The sequence below is a fragment of the Neovison vison genome, chromosome 3 (genome assembly GCF_020171115.1).
Source record: "Neovison vison isolate M4711 chromosome 3, ASM_NN_V1, whole genome shotgun sequence".
Classification (NCBI taxonomy): Eukaryota; Metazoa; Chordata; class Mammalia; order Carnivora; family Mustelidae; genus Neogale; species Neogale vison.
This window is the reverse complement of record NC_058093.1, coordinates 229,782,723-229,805,297: the sequence shown is the minus strand read 5'-3', so window position 1 is coordinate 229,805,297 and position 22,575 is coordinate 229,782,723. Positions and strand designations below refer to the sequence as shown.

The 22,575-nt window shown below is 44.3% G+C and overlaps 1 long non-coding RNA gene across 1 annotated transcript in view; it reads right to left on the bottom strand.

The window, feature by feature from the left end:
* LOC122902056 overlaps window positions 1-22,028 on the bottom strand; it is a 151,177-nt gene extending 129,149 nt beyond the window's left edge. Inside the window, exon 1 of the long non-coding RNA XR_006383734.1 lies at window positions 21,987-22,028. This is a non-coding gene — a long non-coding RNA (uncharacterized LOC122902056). The remainder of the gene's footprint in view (window positions 1-21,986) is intronic.
* Between the last annotated feature and the right edge of the window lie 547 nt (window positions 22,029-22,575).

The window sequence follows — 22,575 nt, the reverse complement described above, 5'->3', positions numbered from 1 at the left end:
ACCAGTTTCAGTAAGTTTTCAGCCCCTTGCAATCAATTCATCTGGCTTATACTTACCTCTTCCCCTACCACTGCGGACAACCCTGGTTATCTGTGTACCCTAAGTGGCTTATCCAATGCTCAGCACAGATTAGATACTCGGCATGTTTGCAAAAAGGAACTGATCTGCGTGATATTCAGAGCCCTGTTCTAGATGAAACAGGGCCCTGAAAGGGAAAGTACTTGGCTCTGTCCTTGAAAAACCCACAAAATGTCACCACTCTAAGACACCAACGTCAAACCTAACGGTTGACAACAAAGTTATATCTACAGTCCTCTTCTTTATCAAGTGGTTCTTAAGAACATTTTAGGGAGTTTTTCTCACTCTCTAAAATGTGGTTTTGTTTACTTACTTCCCAACCCCCAAGAAAGGCTCTCATCTCCTGAGCCTCATTCATTTTCAAGTCCATCCCTAGGAAAAAAAAATATGTATGTAGAAAAATCCTGTAACTACCGGGATCTGATTTTCACTAGAACTTTTCCTTTCTGACATCACTGCAAAGTTCTTTATGAATGGCAGCCAATAAGGCCCCAGTGTATGTCTATGGTAGAGAATCTGCTGGTATGTGTGTGCGTGTGTGTGTGTGTATAAATGTGTGTTTGAGTGAGTGTGTTAAGGAAAGTATACAGCGTGTGTTTCTGTAAATGTTTGAGTGTATGTGAATGAGCAGTATGTAAGTGACTGTGTATTGGATAGATGGGTGTGTGTTGTGTGTGTGTCAGTATTGTATGTACATAGTAAGTAGGAGGCTATGAGTGGACGGGTGTAAGGGTGCATGAACATCTACGTGTACAGGTGAGTGAACGTGGGTGTGTGCATGTGCATGTTTAGTCAGCAAAAGCCTTAGGAGCTGGGGTATTTGAAAAGATGGACTAAGTGCCAGGCAAGAAGGGAAGGAAGAGAAGACCCCGAGAGGGAAACACCATGCAGTGAGGATGAGCGTAAAGTCACAAGAGGTCCCAACACAGGGACCAGTGATAGAGGGAGGCCTGGGCTCTACAGGCAGGAAGAGCTTGTGTGGGAAAACAGAGGCATGAGCAGTTGAGGCTGTCATCATCCTCAGAGAATGAGCCCACAGAGCTGTGTCTCGTTGGGTCCCCAGCAAACCACTGAAGAGAGAACAATTTGATGTATGAAGCTCAGACCAGGACATTTACTTTGGATGGAAGATCTTAGAAATTTTGTGGGGAAAAGTGGGCCTGAAGTGGTGGTGGGAAGGGTCTCCCAGGGTAGACCCCTGTCTTATTTAGAAGAGAATGATGGAAGACAGGAAGTCCAGAGCTTGGCTTCATGGGTTTGAGTCTCAGCTCTGCTGTGTCATCGTGGGTAAGTTAACCAACTTTTCCCTGCCTCAGTTTCCTCACCTACAAAATGGAGACTATGGTGGAATTTGTCTCCTAGGGCTGTTCTTAATGATGGTTAGATAGGTGAGCATAGGCAAAGAGCTTAGAATAATATCTGGCCATTTTTTCTGAAGATTTATTTATTTGAGAGAAAGATTGAGAGCATGCATGAGTAGGGGAGGGGGAGAGGGAGAGAGAGAGAGAACCTTAAGCAGACTCTGCACTGAGTGGGAAGCCAAGCATGGGAGTCTATCTCACAAACCTGAGCCAAAACCAAGAGTCAGACACTTAACAGACTGAGCCATCCAGGCGTCCCTAATACCTGCCTATTTAATGTTCTTTTCTCATAGTCATCTCTGTCACCATCATCAGTGCTTCCCAGCATTAAGCAGAAGGTGGCTATAAATGTGACAGGCACCTTATCTCTGTTGAATGAATGAATGAGTGAATGAATGACAGAGCAGCTCTGGGTGACACCCAGGCTGCTGGTGCACAGAGCACACTTTGAGTAACAGGGTCCTTTAGTAACTACTTATTTGAGAATTTAGAAAATATAGTTATTCTTATGCCATACAAACAGAGATATACATGGAGTGGAATGCAAAGTTCACATATATTTTTAAAAACCGAGCCCAGGGTTTTGAAGACACACAGAAAACAGTACCCTCAGGTCCACCTGAGATTCTTGTCACACTCCGCTGATATCCATGGAAACCCTTGAGAAGAAATTTTGAGAACTCCTGCCTACCCAACATCTCAATCCTGGGACATGCCACGGAGACAACCCGGAGGCAGTCTTAGAAATTGGTAGACCAGTCCATACGGTATTTCCGGGCTACCAGGAAGAACTCCCCCCCTCCAAATCTCTTTCAACCCCAGATTCCTGCAGGGCTAAAAGGTGCACCAGAGGTGACATGGGCTTTGGACCACCCAGCCTCTGCCCTGTCTCTGTGTACTGCCAAATACTCCCTGGTAGGATTGCCTGACTGCCCATGACCTCTCCTGACCTGGTTCCTCAGCCTTCTCTTCAGTCCTCTGAACATTGCTGATGAACCTACTACTGTCCGGACCAAGCCAGAGTTGGATCTTCTGAGCTTCCAAGCTATACAGTCTAATCAATATTGTTGCTTTGGGCAAACACAATGATTCCCCATAAATAAAACAAAAGAAAAGGAAAACAAGGAAGCAAAAGTTACAAACAACCTAATTACTTTTTTTGTTTTTATTTATTTATTTGACACAGAGAGAGAGAGATCATAAGTAGGCAGAGAGGCAGGCAGAGAGAGAGGGGGAAGAAGGCCCCTGCTAAGTAGAGAGCCCAATGTGGGGCTTGATCCCAGGATCCTGAGATCATGACCTGGGCCAAAGGCAGAGGCTTAACCCACTGAGCCACCCAGCACCCCCAACCTAGTTACTTATAACAATACAAGATCAATTTGATGAATTATGGGATAGTCATAAAATAGAATATTATATAGCCATGAAAATTAATGCAGAAATCATGTACACATAACGTCAAATTCAAGACCCTATCCCCAGAAGAGCACACACCACATGATAGTATTTGCATACAGTGGGAAATATGTGAAATTAATCTATGGTGTTGAAAGCAGGATGCAACATTCTTGTTGGCATGGTCAAGAATAGGAAAGAGACTGGAATGTTGTTTCTTGATCTGGGTGTTATTTCCAAGGACGCGAACATTTTGTGAAAATTCACTGGATTCTGCTTTAGGATATGTGTTTCTTCTGCATGTACATTATAGTCCAATACGAAAACTTAATGATTAAAAAAGTAGTTTTAAAATTTGTCTTCATACACCCCAGAAAACCAAACGGAATTCCTCAAAAAGCAGTGCATTAGTGCAGAGGAGACCCTGAGCGGGAGGGTAGGGGCCAGGCGAATAAGATTACAGACTGCCAAACACAATGCATCTGGAGCAGGCTCATTTATAACTCTTCTACATATTAGGGAAGCATGGAGGGGTTCACCAGGATATTCAACTGTATCTGTAACTGTATCTGTAATGCAGTGTTGAAGTATCTAAGGGGGCGGGGGGAGAGAACAGACACCAAGCTCTATTAGGATTTTCTGTTTTAACTATGAGTCTCTTTAGGAGCTGAGACCTCCCTGGCTGGAACCAGATCTTATCCATATCCAGAATCTAGCAGAGGGCTGGATTAGTGGTCCATGCTAACCAGTGTTTTCTGAGTCTCTCAGAAAATTAACATGGTAAAATCAGATTCTTAGAAACACTGAGCTCCTAGATCAACACTGTCTGAACCCCTCCCGTCCCCCAGTGTCAGGCTTTCAGTTACATTGCATTTCTTTTTGTGTGAAATCCAGTTTCAGTTGGGTCTGCTAACACCTGAACCTGAAAGATTACAAATCTTTATCTCTTTGTGCCTCAGTGTCCTCATATGTGGTCCTGGTATGAACATATGGAGGACATGAATTGTTAAAAGCATAGACTCTGGAGGCCAGAGACCTAGACCCAAAGCTGTGCTCCATCTCTAGCTGGCTGCAAGACCTTGGACGGGGGAGACACTTTATTGCTCTGAGCCTCAGTTTGTTCATCTATAGAATGGGGACAGTGTCCACTTGCTGAAGCTGTGGGACATTAAATGACATAAAGTTGGCAAAACTCTTCACACAGAATCTATCCCACAGTAGTACTCACACAGATCACCATGCTTTATTATGATGATGACGATGATTATTATTAGAACAAAATAAACTGAAATACAGAAACCAGAGCAGAACACAGCCGAAAGGAGGTAAGATTGTTCTGGAAAACAAACCAAGGAGAGAAGTTGTGTCTAAGTGGAAACAGCAGGCTTTGAGGCAAACACAAACATTGCTGTTGAGGGGAAGACAGAGGCGGAACAAGAGAGGATGAGTATTTTCAAGCTTTAAATGAACTGTTTTTCCCCCGACTCGGCTCAGACAGAAAAGTGCAGTCAGATATAATTGAGGGCTGACAAAGAGCAAAATATTTTTTCCGGTAAATACACTCATCTCTCCGAACTCACTTGAAACATTTTCTGCTTTCTAAAGAAGCTCTTATGAACTCAGAGCCACAAAGAATCACCTGGTGAGTGGCTGTTCCAAGAGGCAGCTCGGCGCTTCCAAGAAAGGGCTACCCAGCCCTGAAGAGTGCACACCCAGGGCCCCGGACTGGACATCGGGGAGGGTGGGTGGCCTCAGAGGGGCCTCGTACCCACTGCCACTTGATGAGCCATGGATGCGGCTCCCCCAACCACAGAAGGCAAGGGGGAGTGGAGGGGTGGGGGGTGGACTGAAGCCTCCCACCCAGTGAGAGGGAGGGTGGCTTGCCCTGTCTGTTTCACTGTTCAGTGCATGAATATCCAGGCAGTCATGGGGCCTGGACAGTGTGAAGGTCTAGGTCAGCACTCTCCAACAGAACAACAATACAAACCACATTCGCCTTTGGACATTTTCTAGGAGCTGCATTAAAAAAGCAAAGAAGGAGGGAAGGAAGAAAGAAGGAAGGGAGTGTGTCCTTTTGATCTGTTTAGCTTCACGGGGGTGAGAAGCCACCATCTCGGAAAGCCCAGCTCTAGATGATGCCAGTTTGGCCATCAGCCGCCAAGGGCTTACATTTCATTTTCCTGGGAGTCCTAAAAAGTCTAAGTTTCAGAGGGAGTGGTACCTTCCAGAAAAAGAAGCAGGGGTGCCTCGCTCATCTACGGCACTCTCTGGCCTGCGCTGCGGAGGGGGGAGGGGGAGCTCTCTCTTTCTCTGTGTCGCATGCACCCTCTAGTTCATTCTGTCTCTGTGCTGCTTCTCCGTCTTTGTCTTCCTCCCTTTTTTGTTTCTCTCCATCTTGCTGCTCTACCTCTGCCTGCCTGTCCTTATCATCGTCAAGTTATCTCTGTCTCTCTTAAAATGCACCTTTTTCTTCTTCCCAAAGCCACAAAAGCGAGCCCAACTCAGGGGTGGAAAACAAGGAGGTAGGGGGGATCCTACCTAGAGGAGCTGGTGGGAGAAACTTCTCTGAAGGCAAGTGATCTGCAGAGATGCCTGCCGGATGATGGGAGTAGTCGTGAGAAACCACCTCTCCTACTGGTGGGAGAAGGCTGTTCCAGCCTGAGTGAACAGACTGTGCAATGGCAGAAGCCATTGATCAGGTCCTCCTTTCCAATTTCATGACAGCGCCTCCCCTAAGCCCACCAAGCAAATCCTTTCAATGAACTTTTCATAATGAGTACGTCCTTGAAGGTTTCCATGACAATGGAGTGACAACCTCAGATATGATCTATCCATGACCTTGTAGACCAACTGACTAGGTCATCTGTGATTATTCTGTCATAGGCAGTGGATCCCTTCAAACATTCACAGCCTACCTCTTGTTTATCTTTATCTTTCTCTGCCTTTATCTTTCTCTGTCATTCTTTGTGCTTCTGACTTAAACGTGCATCCAAAATACCTGGGGGGTGGATTTTTTAAAAATACAGATTCCCAGCCAGTCTCCCAATAGCTTCTGGTGCCATCTGGCTGTCGTGGAGCCTGGATATCTTCCTTTCCCCAAGCACCCTCTTGCCAGATGGTTCAGATGCAAGGGGAGAGTGGATACTGGTTTACGAAACACTGACCTACTGCAGCACTGCCCTACAGCCCTTTCTGCGATTAGAGGAAAGTTCCGTATCTGTACTGCACCACCATAACCACTACCCACCTGTGGGTCCTGACCACTGGAAATGGGGCTAGTGAACTGAGAAAGGGAATTTTTAATTTTGGTTATTTTTAATTTAAACAGCCACATACAACTAATGGTATAACGAGCTCTTCTTCCATTAATAAGATTCAGGACGCGAACACCTAGTTGGAGAAATTCTTCATAGACTTGTGTGCATGATTACTCATCCCCCACAACTAAATCAGTTTGGAGAAAACACACACACACACACACAGACACACAGACACACAGACACACACACACACACACAGATTTTTTTTCCCCCTTAACATGAGCCTACCAGTAATTATCATTTACTTCCAGGCTCATCAAAGACTCTCTTGCTCAATATTTACCATCCTCAGAATACCAGCTAGATCTAGCTCTCAGTATACAGTAATAGTCAATGAAGGCAGATGCCCCCGCAAAAAAACCCTCTTCATAATAAAACTCAGCTTTTCTCCTCTGATGTCCTCAGTATCTCTTGTGCACAGCTCCCTCATGGGCCCCAGCTGCCCAGGGCTCACGGAAGGCACCAGGCATTAGCTTAAACAGGAAGAAGGCCACACGGCTCAAGGGTCAGAGTAGAGTCACTTACTATATAACCTTGAGCAAGAGAAAGGACCTCAGTTTCCCCATCTGCTAACTGGAGGCACTTTGGCTAAATGAGCTCAAGGATTCTTGGGGTTTTAAAAATCTTATTTAAATTAACAAAATTCAGGGGCGCCTGGGTGGCTCAGTGGGTTAAAGCCTCTGCCTTCGGCTCAGGTCATGATCTCAAGGTCCTGGGATCGAGCCCCACATCAGGCTCTCTGCTCAGCGGGGAGCCTGCTTCCTCCTCTCTCTCTGCCTACTTGTGCCCTCTGTCTGTCAAATATATAAATAAAATAAATATTTTTTAATTAATTAATTAATTAACACAATTCACCCAAATGTACTGAGGCGGCCATGGCATAATTATACATTTGTTAAATGGATAAAGCAAATTTCCCGTTTTGGGAATATGTGTATATATACACATACATGATTATAGATATGCACACACAGCAGATAGTACTAGAGAAAGATATTCACATAAAGGAAAAGTCCACAAGTGCACACACCAGAGTGTAACCAAGGGTTAACAAAAGTAACAGCCTCAGGGATGTCCATGATCAACATCTACAGGTCTTGGCAACATGAGACTCCATCTTCATGTAACCACAGCTAATTTCCACGCTCTCGCTCTCTCTTCCAGTCCAGGTGATTTGGATGGGGAGACTCCCCCCTCCCTTCCCCAGCTCCCGTAATGGACACGTGACCCAGGCCTGGCCAATAAGAGCCCAGCATTCCCAGCTGGCCAGGAAGCTCAGAATGCAAGCCAGCCCATCAGAGCCAAGCCAGGGCCTTGCCTAGAACCAGGAGCAAGAAACGTTCTTTCCTTTGGCAGGAGGTCAGTCTGGAGGTGCCTTGGGGCCATCTGTAGGCCAGGAGGGTGAGTCTGCCTAAGAACAACCCAGCACAGAAAACGCTACAGAGATCTTCAGAGAAACAGAAGCTGACGGTCTGCTTGGATGCTCTGGACCCAGCCATGTGAGCATAGATCTACCCAGGACTTTGTGGACTAGTAAGTCAACAGATCCCTCTCTCACACTGAGGCTACATGGGGTTGGCCAAGACTTGCAGCCTTCATGGATACACAGGTGGCCCCGGCTGTAGGGGAAGGAGGTAGCCTCCAACTTTTATTTCGGGGGCTTCTGTATCTGTTAGATTTTTCTTCACACTGGGTATAAATTTAAATTTTAAAAATACGTAGATGTCCTTGGTCTTAATAATACACATAACTCATCTGTGTCAAGATCTTGCTATGGATCAAATACTAAATTAAACACTTCCCAGGCCTCATCTCGTGTACTATTCACTCGCTCCCTGGAAGACAGTCACCGTTGTCAGGACCATTTCCAAGACAGAAAGACTGAGCTTGGTAGAAGCTGAGCAACTGCCCAAGGTCCCACAGCAAATACACAAGGGAGACGGGCCTGGGACCCACGTCCTATGGTTCTCCGAAGACCCAGTGTCAGCCAGACACCAGAAGCTTCATAAGGAAGCTCTGTCTTGTGCACTAGACAACAAAGCTCCCGTGGCAGCCTTGTCCACTGCTGAGTGTGCCTACCCCAGGGCCCGGCACCGAGGAGCTCAACATTTGTCGAAGGAGCGAATGAATGAGCGAATGAGCGAGATGTAACATCAAGGGCCTGAAGAGGCCAAGGTACGTGAACACTTGTTTCGGGCCAACATCTGAAGCATTCCTTCCAACTTCATCGGGGATGTATCTTAACAGCTCAGACATGCTTTCCAGTTGAAAACATTCATTTAATTAGCAGGCTTTTTCCAAAACGGATGTGCCTTTCTCAATCACTGTGTCTGCGGCGGACATTTGTTGAAAAGGTGCCCCCCTCCCCCCAACATCAAAGCTTCTGCTCTGCAGACCTTTCTCCCCCAATTACTTCCATGGGAGAAGGACAGCCGGGCGGACGGGAAATCGGTCACAACATGCAAGATGTTTCCCTTTGTAAAAAAAGATGCTTATGGTAGAAGGTCCTTTTTGGGGAGGGGGAAAGAGAAAAAAAAAAAAACTCCCTGTCCTTTTTTAATCTGTCTCTTTAAAAATCTGTTTCTTTCGTCGAACAGCATAGACTCTTTGCTGTGAACTGCCAAAAATCATTTCTCATTGACATCTAGCCTCACCCCCCCCACCACCAAAATAGTACCAAGAACAATCTCTAAGATACAATTCCATTGGGTTTGCTGTATTTCTTCCCGATGTCTGCGGCTCCTGGGATGGACACTGTGGCCCCTGTGTCCTGGCTCGGTTTCATCGTTCTGTGATCCTAGAGCCTGGGGCCACCGTCACTGTGAAGCAGAGAGGGCATCTATATTTTGGAAAGCTGATATTCCATAAGAAAACACAGTTCTCCAAATCCACTGAGGCAGAGCTGGAGTGGGCCGAGTCGACCCTTCGCCCTAAACTCTTCCATAGCTCCCCAATGCTATCTGGATAACGCGTGGCTCACAGACCTGAACCCTGCCTACTCTCTGAGCTCAACTCTGCCCCTCTAGGGCTCCAGCCAAGGAACTTATCTGCAGTTTCCAGCATCCTGCTTCCTCCCTTCCCCATGAGCTCCTCTGGATCTCCCTGAAACATCCTCTGTGTCCCACCATCTTCACCTGGTTGACTCTACTCGGTCAGGTCTTGGATGGACGTCACCTCTTCCAGGAAGCCTACCCTGCTCCATCCTTCCAGCCCCACTGGAAGAATTGAATTAAGTGCCCTTCCGAGCACCCTCACAGCGGACCCTCTGCAGCACTGACGGCTCTATTATAAATGCCCCTTTTTCTATCACCCTCCGTGAATGCTTTAAGTGAGTCTCAGACTCACACAAGACTGTCAATGAACAGTTGAGGGAACAGGATGAATACATGAACAGGGGAGGCAGCAGAGCATCCAGGTAGGAAGGACATGAGAGAGGGCACACTTAGAATGATTCTTCTTCATTGAAAGGACTGAACTGCAAAGTGCAGAACACGATCCCGAACGTAGTGTGAACCCCCACCCATGATCTCAGGGTGCATGGAAGACCCAATGTCCCCCATCGTGGTCCCAATAGGGCCATCAGCTTGTACCTCCAAGGCAATGCCAGCCCGGCAGGGCTGCTCACAGTTCTCTGAGCACACTGCCTTTGTCCCACAGCCTGAACCAGCAGAGCCAGCTTCCAAGACAAGCCACCGGGAAAGAGGCTTCAAGGTCATACAGAAGGTCATCGTGACAAAAGAAGGCAAAGAAGGTGGGAAAGTAAAGATTCTTGAAAGGAGTGCTCGCTTTCCTCGGCTTTGGGTTCTGGCTGCTTCTGCCCAGCCAACTGCCAGAGAGCTAGAGCCGAGAACAAAACAGGCAGCGGGCACCAGGTGGCAAAGACTTAAAACCCAGGAGAGTCTTTTCCCTCTGAATTTCAGAGTCCCAGGAAAACTCCAGCTTGCCCCTGTTTGCTCAAGCCCGTGGTACTTAGCAGGTAAATGGGCTTTGGTGTCTTTCTACTATCAGGGACTTGCGGTGGCCCACCTGCCTGGAGTCTCTGTAGGGCAGGAAGTTGTTACTTCTGCTCTCTCGGGACCTCTAACCTCTCTTCCCGGGGCCATCACTCTAGGAACTGTGAGGGACTTCTGGCTCCATGGGTTTTCCTCATTAACCGAAAAAAAACGCTTTCTTGCCTCAAAACGTATGCTTAAAAACCATGTGGAGCTATTTTTGTTTGAATCTCCCTCTCCCCGATGTTTGAATCTTGCCTTCAAATCTTGCAGGATCTTGTGTGATCTTGGGCAAGTGACCTAACCCCTCTGAGGTTCGTCTCTAACGCGGGATAATAATAGGCCCTCTCAGGAAGGTTCACGGAGATTAAATGAGATGATACACAGCAAACCCCGTGCGTGGCTCCAGGCGGCCACAAAGTAGCGATCACCAACAATTCTTAGGCCTGCATCGGAGTGAATTCCTTTTCTGAGAAACGGCTTGCGTGAGACCACCATCTTTTCTCACTCAGATTTGGTAATCCTAAAATAGTGCATTGAATGAACAAATATAGATGTTTCTGTCTTCTGGAAATGGAGAGCCCCGGCAAATGCACACAGACAAAGACCTGGTTTACAGGACCTCCAGGGTGCATCGGGGAAGGAGTTGTGTTATTTCGGTTGCTAATACATTCCTGATAGCCCTCGTTTCCTGGTTACTTGCCTCTTTGGCTCTGATTGGCCAAGTTCCAATTTCTTGAGGTTTTCTACTGCATTTGGAGGCTATGTTATGAAAACCTTGGAGCTTCCACGAAAATGAAAACTTCCTTTTCTTCCCCTTGCTCCCCAGAGTATGGCCCCAGTGGCCAAATACCCCTTCCAATCTGGAGGACTGTCCAATTTCAAGCGCTCTGTAATGAAGATTCCTTCGGTATCAGTTGACCAAATTACAGTATTTGGGGATCTAAACCATGCTCCTCTGCCTTGCCTCTCACACCGAGAAGTGGTCAAGAAAAATCCTTTGATAACTCATGCATCCCGTTTCGGTTCAGATCCTTTCACTCTGTGTACGTGGTATATCTTGCTTGGTCTTTGCTTTTTAACCAAATTTTTAACCAAAAATTTTGGTTAAAAGCTTTGAGAAAAACCAAATTGCCTTGCATGGCCACAGGGTATGGGAAGGTGTTGTAATAATACCACTAACCAAAGAATCCATTTTTTTTTTTTCCTGAATGCCTACAAGGATTTGGATAATCCCAGAGTCACAGGCTCCTTTTCTGCTCTGCAGTGGCAGGCCGGAAGACATCCACACCGGGATAAATGGCTCTCTTCTAGCTCTGGCAACCTTCGCACAAAGCCAGCCAGCCCCACAATCTCCAAAGATAGTTCCTCGGCTGAATTTCCTCCTTCTCAAGGTCTCTTGATGGTAATGTTGCCTATCCACAATCAGCCCCCAAGTGCATGTCCACACCCTCCTCCTCCCACTGAGAACAGCACCCAGAGCCGTCCCAGCCACAGTAACCAGGGGTGGAGTGCCATCTGCTGGCCATTTTCATAGCACAGCGTCCTGCTTTGCCCACACAACTACATGTTCCCCCATTTCAAAACTGCCAAAAGAACTTGATGGTAGCTTCAGGCATGAGAACAAATGGTTATTACTATTAATATCCTATTTTTTGTAATAGGCATTTAGAAATAAAGCCTCCTTCTCTTTAACCTTTTTTTTTAAGTATTTAAAGGAAAATCAGAAATCTGGGAGCGATCGGTTCTGCTTATAATTGCCTTTTTTTTTTTTTTTATCGTCGTGGTGGTTGTTGTTACAGTGTTATATTGGTGAATGATAATAATAAAGTCTTGGGAACTTTGGTTTTACACACCCATAATCAGGACCCCTAAATCAGTGTGCCATAATTTCCAAAGGGATTTATGATCCCCGGCAAGTTTATGAGCGCTTAACACAACAAAGGCATAAATAAATAAAGGGAAAAAATAAAACTGAAATGAATGAGCCCGTTTCCAAAGGAGCAAGAATGCAGCTGATGAAGGTGTATTTGGGGGATTAGGCTGATACGTTTCCCGGGAAAATAAGCATTTTTACTTACGATCGTATGGGCTCATTTCTTTTCTTTATTACATTTTGGGAGTCTACTAAAATCCAGAGAAAATACTGGAGATTCTTCTTAAAGAATTTTGCCAGTTCTGAGAGAGAAAACAAAATGTGCTTCTTTAGAGTTTTACTTTGCCTCTGCTCCTTCTGGTTCCAAACTGTGGGCTCGTGAAACTGACAGAAGGGAAAGGGACGCCTTTCTTCAAAAGAACCTATGACGCATTTTTATTTGTAATGTTCGCCAGGAAGCGTGTCGATGACATTCAAAAGTCAGATATTCTCTTTCTAACTGCACCGTATGCAAGTCTGCCTAAATGATCATTCACATAAGTTTAGACAAATATATGGAAGACCGTACAAATTGCATACACACACGTTCGTGTTTCCATCTCCATGCTTAGAATTGCCCACTCCGGAAAAAAGCCAGGACTCTGGCTGGATGTACATGAGCTTTCTACACTGAACAACTCACTGGGATTCTAATAGTTCCTTTTGTTTGTACTTTGCTCAGGCTTTTAGAGACACCCACAAGCTTCAGTTTTTTCTGCAGGAGGAGGATTTGTTCAGAGTTCCTAGTATTTTCAGCTCCTTCGTTGATTTCCTTCCTTTCTAGTATTTTTAGTTCCTGAGATAAAACCTCATTTATAATAAAGTCAAAATCCCTGGAAAACATTTCGTCAATGAAACATCCAACTTTGCTGTTCATTATGTTATTGAATGAATGGGTTTTTATTTCCCTGAAACCTGGAAACCCGGTCCTGATTATTTAAAGGCAGACACAAAGGCAGAATTGGGTGGGTTTGTTTTTGTGTTTAATGTTTTAAGATGTAAAGATTTTATTTAAAATGTTTGCTCTCTGTGGTAAAATAGCCTTTTTTTAAAGGCACAAGTTTGCTAGGACCAAATCATTCACTTTAGGAACCAGGATATGTCAGCACCCGATTCAGTTCCAACAGATCTTAATTAAATATATGTCTGAGTCTCTCTCTTTACCACTACATATTATTCATGGTCCCTGGTCTAACATGTTGAAATTTTGAGGCATGATCAAATAACACTTTTAATTGAAATGAGTCAAATAAGAAGTTCTATTTCTTTTCTCTTAAAAAAAAAAAGTTCTATTTCTTTACAGGGTTCTTTCATTATTCTCCCTCCCCCCTCCCCAGAAATTTGGGGAGGTTTCCGCAATCATCGTACATTTGAAATACCAGCTGCTAACTTCAACCCAATTTTCTGCCCTGTTTGAAAAGGATTTTTTGTTTGGATTTAGTGGGGTTAGGATTGAGAAAGAGAGAACATGCAGAGAAGATAGAGAAAAAGAGAAATGCACATAAACAGTTTTGCTTTGAAGTTGCTACATAATTACTGTTAAGATCTATCAAAATGTCCTGAGAGAGCTGTTCCTTGCTCAAATCTGATGAATGAACAGGCAAGCAGGATCGAGGAAGACTTTTAAAAGGAATGGATCGAATTAAGGACATGAAGAAATTGCAACCAAGGTAGACTGAAAGATGTGGTGGTTTCGGTTGTTTATTCGTAGAACAGGCATCAGAAAGGAGGAGCAAGACAGGAAGGTGAAGGAAGGGAAAGTGGAAAAGAAAGAAGTACACAGAGGAGGGTAAGAAACAAGGTGGAGGAGGATTGGGGGGGAAGGAAGGAAGGAAGGAGGGAGGGAGGAAAGAGAGAGAGAGAAAGGGAAAAACATTTACCGAGCTGTTTTATCTTTGTGTGTTCTCCTATTCAAAGCTGTGTCCTTGGTGCAGAAATTAAGCATTATGGATAAAACACAGAAAGAAGGGAAACATAGTTAGTTTCCCTTTTTCATTTCCTTTGTTGGAATACTGGCTTGGTACATCTGAAGAGAGAACGGGCTGCAAACTTGAAGAATTTTTCTTCTTTGAGCAGTGATCAAACTACCACTTCTTACAGCCCAAGTTCCTAATGTCACAGTGCCCCCTGGAGTATCGTCTGGAAGGGACCCTAACTTCCAGCTTGAACTAACGTCCCCACTCTTTTCTTGTTTTTCTTACAATGGGGAGGGAAGAGGGGGGCAGGAGGGGATCGGAAAATTTTTAAACAATCTCAGAACCTTTTGAAGAGCTGCCTCTGGCCAGGGGAAAGGAGGATTTCAAGAAATAACTTCCGATTTATTTCAGATAGTTAGGAGAGGGGGCAAGAGGGAATAAAACCCTTCTCTTCGTGCTTTTTTTTTTTCCTTCCCCCTTACCCTCTTAATCCTATTTTAGTTGAGGTCTGACCTTGGAAATTTCCAAAAGACTTTAATCTCCTGTACTCCAAATTGCTAAAGGGAGCTGAAAGAGAGAGTGTATGCATGTGGTTAAAGGCGGTTTAAAATTGTTTATTTATGAATGGGTTAGACTTTCCTGATACTAAGAATGTTAACTAGTTCATTAGGCTCTCTTCGTAGATTTAAATCATTTTTTTTCCTTTTCTCCCCCCCCCCCAGACAAATCCATTCAATCATTAAAACTCAGCTGAGAAAAATGATCTTAAGCTATGCCTTCTGCCTCTGGGCAGGTCTGACCCACTCAAACGTTAATATTCTCAGATAGCTGGGAAATGCCATTTGGTATTTTCTAGAACTACACTGCTCTTCTTCAACCAACCCCCCCCCCCAATCTTTTCCAGAGAAAACAAATTACCTTCATGTCAAAATAGGGTAGGGGGGCAGAAAACAGAGGAAAAGAGTCCTTTCCCAAAATATTTTTGAGATATAAAAGAAATCCACGCTCTATGCAGATCTCAAATTTGGGGAGGTACGAACTCATTGAAATCATTAGGTATTTCATTTTTTCAGATGAAAGGCTCTCATTCTGCATTACCGGGTAGAGTTCTGATGTAATTCGGAGTGTCACTTTGGAGGGGCTTGGGTGATTAAGTCTTTTTCATTTCTTTCATTAAAGGGCCGATTTCCCTGATGTGGGTTATAACTTCGTTCCAATCTGAAATTTCACCCACCCCTCACTCCCCCCCTCGGAAAAGGTCTATATGTATGACTGATTTTGAAAGAATAACAAACCCAGTTGTGTACTTATTTTTTTTAACTGCTTTTGATTTTATTGACCTACGAAACGCAAAACCACTTTACTATCATTCTCAAAGGTCCATTTTAAATCACGAGATACGTCAAGGTATAATTACATTTAAAACATTTGGTAATTATAGGAAGAAAGACTAGAAAAATGGCTTTAAAAAAAAGGATTATTGGAAGCAATTGACTCTCAAGAAAAGTCTGTCTTTTATAAGTTCATAATTTCCCAGTAAACTCTTTTAAGTTAATAAACATTTTCAACATGAAGAGCTTTAGAAAACACCTCCCCCCATCTGTCACCACAAATACACACACACAGAAAAAGAACCTAAAGTCTTTTAAAATATGCGTGTGCGTGTGTGTGTGTATGTGTGTGTGTGTGTGTTGTTTTTGGGGGGGTTTGGGGGATTTTGTTTTGTTTTGTTTTTTTGAGAGAGACCTCAGAAACGGAAATATTTCTCAGGAAATGTCAAACACGAACGTCTACACAGTATCTACATGAAATAATAAATCAAAATCAGCTTTTTTTAAATCTGACAAAACACAATAAACGGGTCTGGGACATTATTTTTGTGCATGTTTTTTAGTTCTCAAAATACCCAATAATAGATAATGCCCTATTGGGAAAGATAATGTGTGTTTTTCTTGTACCTTTGTGGGAAAAATATTTTTTTGCCCTCTGTAGAGGAAATTAGATATATATTTGGGGGGAAAAGACTATAATGTTTCACTGTGATACGATCCAACAAAAACCCAGGAAATTCAAAGTTCGACTGATGCTCTGCTAAAAATTCACACCATTGTACCCCTTTACTGACAACCGAGTTGAGAGCCCAGAATGTCTGGGGGAACCTCAAATTTCCTGACTGCTAACTTCTCCTGTCTAAACACCAAATTGTTATTTAAACATTCCCCGGCCTTACAGGGTTGCCATTTTTCTTTCTTTCTTTTTTTTTTTTTTTTTTGATCCTTTTGTTTCTCCATGTATATTTTTTATCTTTGCTGGTACTTTTTTCGCCCCACCTGAAATGTATATATTGCATTTTAACCCCAGTGACCAAATGTTTTCTGGGGAAACTGAATTCCTTTTTCAGTCAGAGGAGAACTTAACAAGAGAGGAAAAGAATCAGAATCCTGGGGCTTGCAAGCTGAGGAAAACCAAGGATATGGAGCAAATAAAAAGCAAAAGACAGATAGAATGTAAATGTGGAGAACTGGGCGTGGGGAACCCCCCGTATTTGTCAGTGCACCCAGAAAAACATTAACCGTTAGGGAGTCACACCTTTATGAAAGTTCCAGTTACGAAATCAGATTCTAAAGCCCAACACGCTGTCAGGAGCCCTCTCTAAATGTTTAAGCGCCCCAGTTCCGCACCATTTGTGGATTCCAGATCATTAATTTACTACTCGGTTGTTAATTACAGCAGAGTAATGGAAAACCGGGCTTGTAGATTTTATGGACGCTGCTTCTGTGCGAGTTGACTGTTGCTACTTTCAGGGACTAAAAGCTTAAACTTTAACTGCATTTTAAGTATTGGGGCTGGGGCGAAAGGGGCTGTGAGTCCCTCTTTGAGCTGGTAAGTAGTTAGTTATTAAAATGGGCTTTGAAGCTCTCTCTTGGTGTACGTCTGCCTATTTTAAGGGTCCCAGCAAAAAAGCTTTTTTTTTTTTTTTTAAATGCACCTAATTTGGATTTCATTGAATTTTCTGCATGCACGGATGTTAGGATATTTTGGTGAATTTAATTCCCCCAACCCCTCTGTATGAAAGAAAAGAAACTCTTTCTTGAAGAGATTTAAAAGGGAAGAAAAATCCTTTTTAAAAGGCTTAAGGGAGAGGGGGTGAAGGAAATCAGTGGTAAGAAGGCTTTATTTTCTAAAGCTCAAATTCCAAAGAAGGAGGACTGTCTACGTAAGAACTGAAACTAATTTACCTGAATTCCTTTGTCACTGCCTGGCTCTTGACTAGTAAATGATTCTTTTCACTAGCCAATAAAGACAAATCAAAAGCATGTTTGAAATGGATGGGTGGTGCCAGGCAGCTCCCCCCCAGACGGAAAGCCCGCTGGCCATGCCCTGTTTGCTTTGGTTTCCCCAGGAGGATTTCAAAGAGGGTGTTGGGGTTTGGACCACCCTACTCCGTTAGGGAAAAGAGGGGACTCATTGGCTCCGATCCTTGAACTAAACTGCCTTTTTGGTACTACCTAGAAGGGAAAGAGAAAGTACCTGCCCCTGAGTCAGGTCAGGTCGACAAACCAAACCGGTAGATGTCTGGTCTTTGTTTCGCTCTCAAAGGCTGTTTTAGGATCTCTGCCAACAGGAGCGGTTGGGGAAGTGTTTGTCGCTCTTCAGAAGACAGCTCAGACTTTCTGCACCTTAATATCCCTACCTTTGTACAACAGGGACAATATCCGCTGCCTTCCTCCTGGGAAACATCAGAGAAAAGGAGGATCTTAAAAGCAATTAACTATATAAAAATACCGCGATTTAAACACTACTAGGACAGCCCCTTCTGCTCCTGACGTCTCCTTGGTCTGGATGACAAAGAACTTATATGGGAACCACACAAAAACCACCTAAACATTATTACTCAGAGGCAAAATTACGTAAGTCAGAGAAGGCATTCGACAATGAATATTTAATCCTGATAGAGGTCACAGCTTTTCAAGCTTGCTCTTTCCATCTTGAAAGTGGAGTTGTAGGAAATTAACTATAGGAAGGAATGAAGATAAAAATTCTCAAAATTCACTGTCCCTGGATTTTCCACGCTCGGGGGAGGTTTTGAGGCCCAGTTGCCAGACGATGACATGCCTCCCGTTGAAAAACGGATGAATTAAAGCTTTTTGCTGTTCTCCCGTCCAAATTGGATGGGTTACCCAATTTGACTGAGTGCTTAGAAATTAGTCAATAAGGCAACTAATTAATAATTTGACCAGGAGGGAAAAAGTCAATTTCTCAACCACACACAGATGTAAGCCAGGGATCTTCTTTGAGGCCTTGCTTCAAAACGTATGCTTAAAAACCTTGCAACACAAATAGTGGATCACCTTGTTGCACTGAAAATCTGCAGGCTGAGTTAAAAAAAGGAATTCTGGGTTCAGTTCATTTTTATGAGTCTTTTTCTTCCCAGTAGAATGGTATCTTGGAGGAAAAGGATGGGCAGAGAAGATAAAAATGCTATGAACTTGAATTAATTTAATACAAGATAGAGGGACAGTACATTTATAAGATATATATTTATAAACTACACTGCTTTATAATAATATAATCACAGTATAGTGAGTATTTCCTATGTCCTAAGTACAGCGGTAAGTAAGTACCTTGAACACCTTAACTTATTTCATACTTACAGTTCCACAGTGAGGTGGGCACTAGGATCCCCATTTTACATGTCAGGAAACTGAGGCCCACTTGTCAACAAAGACCATAAAATACTAAAGAAAACAGCAAGATTTTGGACCCAGACCCATGATTCCAAACCCTGCCTTTCAATTCTTCACCTCCGTGAGCATGGGGAAAACTAGCCAATGGATTTGTTGCCAATTTTCTCCCTGCCTAAGGAAGCCTGAATTGCTTCTAAGACTGTCCCTAATTTTCTGTATGGCAGTGGACAAGGTGTGTCCCTCTGAGCCTCAGTTTCCCCTAGACAGAGTCAGGGAAGTTCCCCAACAATAGCTCCATAAAATAACCTTGTCACCCCACATTCCTGATTCGACCAAGAAACATGTTCTTAAGAAATCATCGGGTGTTCCGTCTGTACCCGGAGAGGCCAAAACTCAAAATGACACCAGGATTTTTAAAATCTGGGGTGGATTTAAAATCTGGATCTCTTAAAGAGATCATTCAGATAAGTTTCATGATTTAGTTGCAAAGAGCAAAAGCAGCCTGGATTTGCTTCAGGCTTGACCACTCACTGGGAAACTGGGGCTTCCTCTCTCCAAGCCTCCGTGTCCTCGCCTGGGAATCCAGGATAATGGACATACAGAGGAGACATCGCGGGTTCAGTTCCAAACGGCCTCATCAAAGCAAACATCGCAATAAAGAGTCAAATGACTGTTTTGGTTTTCCAGTGCCTCTAAAAGTTATGTTTACACGATACCATAGCATATGAAGTGGGCAACAGCATCATGTCTTAAAAAAATGTACAGCTCTTAATTCAAAAAACACTTTCTTGCTCAGAAATGCTAACCATCAGCTGAATTTTCGGCGAGTCGTGATCATAGATCACAGATCACCACAACAAATGGACCCATGATGAAAAAGTTCGAAATGTCATGATAATTACCAAAATGTGGCACAGAGATCCGAAGTGAGAACAGGCCGCGGGGCCAACGGCACCAGCAGACTTGCTCTGAGGCGGGGTGACCGCAAACCTTCCATCTGCAGAAAACGCAGTATCTGTCAAGTTCAAGCTACAAAGCCCGATGAGACAAGTCGTGTCTGTATTACTGATACGTACATATATGTCTCACAGGTTATAGGAGACCATGCCCCAGAGTGCCTGGGACATACTGGAGGTTCAGTGAGTGTTACCAGGATGATGATGGCGGGGGGGGGGGGGGAGTGGACAAGGATGGTGGGAATGATGGCGGGCGCTGGCGACACTGGTGAAGATGGGGATGGTCATGGTAAAAATAGTGATGAAGATGATGCCGATGAGAACTGCTGGTGGTGGTGATGGTTCTAACAGTGAAAAGTGTGATGGGGATGGGGTTAACTGACTCTGTTTACAGCTGGGGAAACTGAGGCCCCAAAGTTGTATAGCAAGAATGAGCACGGCTGAGATGAGAAATCCACGGCCCTAGTGCTGGCCCACCGCTTCTTCCTTGCTGCGTGCTAAAAATAAGTGGAGTAGCATTTGGCTGAAGGGAACTGGGAACTGGGAACGGGAGGTCATGGAGGCCTCCTCCCCGCCTCTGGCTCATTTTACAACACTGGGGAAATCACTGTCCTCATCAGACCTCATCCACTGCCTTTTAGGGATGATGCCACCTCCTGATGTTTAACCGAGAGGTAAGGGAGGAAGGTGAGTTCTAGAAAGCTGATTTTTAGCTGGGAGCTCCCACTGATCCTCCTGCTGCTACATTTTGAGAAATTCTCCCTAGAGGAGTTGATTTATTTTCTGGTTTCAGCCCAAGAGACTAAATAACTTCTTGAATCTGTGCATTGAGTTCTCCGGCTGGGGCTAAGTGGTCCCTCAAGGGGTTTGTGATCAAGCCCGGGGGAAACCAGGGTTGAAGGGAAGGAGGAGGAGGAGAGAGGGATAAAATTCACATAGTTCACGCCACGCAGGAACAATAGAATTGATATTTTAGGTCAGCCACATCCTCAAAGAACAGTAAGTTCTCCTAATAATGAGACAGAAATTGGTTTCAGGATTCAAAGGAGCTCCACTGCCAGGGGACATCTGCCACTGGGGCCCAAAGCCAACCAACTAGAAGCACAGGTGATGCTGTTTCCCATAAGGTCTCCTGGCAGACATTACTAACAGATACCAGTGTTCTCCACGGAGCCCCAAGCAGCCTCCCAGGCCTCAGCTCAAACACTGAGCTCTAGCGACACAACCAAGAGCAATCGATCAGAGTGGACACAGTGATGAAAATGATTTTCTACCCGACATGGAGTAAGACCAATACATGATTTATAAGGCCTGTGCCCGCTGAAAAGGCCATTAAGAGACTAGGCCAGAGGAGGGGGTACCTTGCAAAACGCAGGTGGCATCAGCTGGAATTAGGCCTCCTTGTCTGATCACAGTCCAAACACTGTGGCTGGCATTTCATTCATCTATCCATTCATTTGCTCATTCATTCACTCCCTCGTCCCTCACTCCCCGCCTCAATCAGTCAGCCCCTCAGTCCCTCTATCCCTTATTTTGTAATTCAACTAATATCTACTTATGGTGCAGTCTATGTGCCAGGCACTGTCCTGGACACCGGAGCCATAAAAATGAACAAGACCAATCCAGCCCTGTCTACACAGAGCTTATAATCTCACACAAAAAGTGAAATTTAACAATTAGACAATTATTTCTTTTCTAATTGTGATCACTGCAACAAGGGAGAAATAATGGACACTTCTAGAGACACAGGTTAGTCTAGTGGGGGAAGGAATGCGTGCCCCTCCCAAACATGAGTTGGGAGAAACCCCTGCTAGAAACCCCTCGGAGGCTGCTCCCTGCCCTCACATCCAACTCCAAGCCCCTAGGTAAATAACTTCAGGCCCTTCTCACCTGTCCACCTTGCCCCACACCAGCCTTTCTCACTAAGGACACACAACCCAGACTAAATCCACAATTTCTAGAATGGGAAATACTAGATTGTACACCCCATATGTGCAGAAATGAAGCATGTTCTGTTCCCTGCTGCATCCCAAGTGCCCACGGTCCTTGGCAAAAGGCCAGGCATATAAGATGAACTTGAGAAATGTTGTAAATGTGCAAATGAGTGATTCTTTGACCCCGCCCTTGGCACAGTGCCTAGCACAAAGCCCTGAATGTTTCAGTGTTGGAAGAGCGGAGGAAGGGAAGGAAGGAAGGAGGGAGGAAGGGAAAAAAGGAAGGAAGGAAGGAAAATGTATGAGTAGTAGGGAAAGGTCATGCCATAAACCAAGGCTTTCAAAGCTCTAACCCCCATACAAAAAGACCTAGTCATTCTAAATGATTTCAAGAACAAATTATTTTTAAAAAGAGAGAGACTCATACTCACCAGCCTGGCAACACAGGGTCCAGTAGTGAGAAGAAGGAGGCCTGACTCTAAGTAAGATGGGTGGGGCCCATTTGGATGCTTCAAGCCAAAAAGCATTTTTGTGGCCTTGTAATTTCTGAAAGCTCTTGGCCGGGCTAACTGGCTCCAGACGCAGCCTCCTGAAAAGGTCTCGTCTTTGCAGTTCCTCAGTACTTCATGTAACTAACCTCAAGCTCGGCCATCTGCTGGGCCTCAGTTTCCCCATCTGTAAAATGAAGTAACTGGGTTAGTTCATCTCTAACACCATGAGTCTGTCTTAAAATCCCTTCTTGGAATCCCTTCCTGACCACCCACCTCACCTCCCAAAACATTAATAATTATTATTATGAAAATAGTAATTACCACCTATTAAAGTCCTTTTGATTTCATTAGGTACAACTGTCCTAGAAGGTAGATTTTTTTTTTTTAATCTCCGTTTTACAACGCTTAAGTACAGAGAGGTTATTTACCCAGCCCAAAGTAACACAGCCAGAAAAAGCCAGAATTTGATCTTCACCTTGTCTAAACCCAGGCCCTCACTTACCCCACTCCGTCCACAACTCTACAGCTG